The sequence below is a fragment of the Conger conger genome, chromosome 14, assembly GCF_963514075.1.
Source record: "Conger conger chromosome 14, fConCon1.1, whole genome shotgun sequence".
NCBI classification, from domain to species: domain Eukaryota; kingdom Metazoa; phylum Chordata; class Actinopteri; order Anguilliformes; family Congridae; genus Conger; species Conger conger.
The window spans coordinates 44,339,274-44,341,054 of record NC_083773.1 but is presented as its reverse complement, the minus strand read 5'-3'; the positions used below and the strand labels follow the sequence as shown (position 1 = coordinate 44,341,054).

At 43.1% G+C, this 1,781-nt stretch overlaps 1 protein-coding gene across 1 annotated transcript in view; it reads left to right on the top strand.

Annotated features, from left to right (window-relative positions):
* Positions 1 to 282: 282 nt before the first annotated feature.
* The window catches only part of LOC133110014 (sodium channel protein type 8 subunit alpha-like), a 93,891-nt gene continuing 92,392 nt past the window's right edge, over positions 283 to 1,781 (top strand). The window contains exon 1 of the mRNA XM_061219828.1: positions 283 to 386. The gene's annotated coding sequence lies outside the window, so the exon portion shown is untranslated. The remainder of the gene's footprint in view (positions 387 to 1,781) is intronic.

The window sequence follows — 1,781 nt, the reverse complement described above, 5'->3', positions numbered from 1 at the left end:
CGGTCTGAATTTACTCAATTAAATTATGTGGACATCTTCTTGATGTCATGGGTTCGACTTCAGTTTTCAAAATCTCACAACCTGTACCATTGTTGCCACATGCAGTCTGGATTAAAGTAAAGTGTATGATACGAGGTCACGTTATTATTGTCTTAATCGTTTTTCTACTGCTCCACTAACAAGGCAACGTTCCCTTGCTGTTTTTAAACGTGCATTTGACGACGCTCCCTAACATTTTGCTGAGAGTCATCAATTATGCAGGGTAGCCGCACGCACTGGGAAGGAAGATAGCAGCAACAATATGGCGACAACCGCAGTTTCTCCTGAATCTTTTCGACATCTGCAGTTCAGCGACGCCTTTTTGGATTTCTGTTAACACTGAAAAAGTAAGTGGTTCTCTTCTGTTCTATTCAGCGGGTGGTTTTTTAACAAATACACTTCTTTTCGCGTTTGTCTGCAACATATGAACTGATGCCGCAGAGCAGTTTTCGCTCCAGCATCCTTTGCCTGCAATTGTGAATAGGCTGCTTGCCAGAGCATAAGCTGACACAGTATGCATCTGAAATGTCACCAAACAGACAGTGGGTGATTTTGTCTGCGGGATATAAAATTTGAATGTGTAGTTTCTGCAAAATACAGAAATTAATTTCAATTTGGGTGTTGGCCTTACTTTGGGCAGAACGAAATTTGGATGTGCTGAAATGTGAAATATCCGGTGAAATGTACATGTACCTTGGGACAGCCAGGTATGATGACATCAAACTTTTGTGTAAATGACAACAGAAAGAATAGTTGGCAACTTGAAGAGATTATAACCTGTGCGATGCTGGAAAGCATAATGCTGTGTTGCATCACAAAACCAGTAACGTGGTAATTTTGTTTCCCCAACCCCCCCCCTACCCCCCCACAAAAAAAGGGAAAAGAAACCACCAATCACCCCTCCCCCTTCAATCACCTCCTCACTGTACTCATTAAGATTTTATTGCATGATATCAGTCCATTTCCGTTGTGGCATTGCGAAATTGGAATGCCTTCGCATCTGAAATCCCCCATCCACAAATATAACATATATACGTTTTCTATTATAGGGTCACAGTTAGAACTTGACGTAAACGCAGATGCTAGGCAGATGCAGGATGTAGACTTCCCGGGTGTGGTACATACCCTCCAACGGTGTTTGGCTAAATACTGTTATTTTTTTAAATCTCATTTTATGTTGCAACGTTGTGAAAATTGACGGAGCGTTTGTGCGCAGTTTTCATTTCCACCGTCTCGGACATAGAACCTTAAACGCTCACATCATTCACTGCAGTATTTCTGAAAGGCTGTGGCCGACACCGGAGCGGACGTGTGTCTGTAATCTCCAGAATTATCCACGTACAAACTCACCGGGTACATAATGGTAAAGATGTATATCGACGTTGTATGAGAAGTAGTTTATGTTCTCTGGACATGTTGGGAAAAGGGGAGCATTATTCGAACTGTGAAACAGGGAACAGTAGGTAGGTGGAAAGGCGAACGGGGCATATCCACAATCCGGGACTCTGGGGAATATAAACTTAAGTAATAACTAGAACTCACGCCTATTACCGCGCATTTTACAGCAAGGTAGGCTGCTACTGCGTTGACACGGGCTTGTCGAATATTTTCAATTTTGGGCCACGCAATGACTAACGCCGTGCGCGTGCATAACCACTGCATTCCCAGCGCACTGCATTGTAAAACCGAGCTAACAAGCATATAGTAGGCTATGGTTTCATGGTAAGTGCTGTGGCTGATGG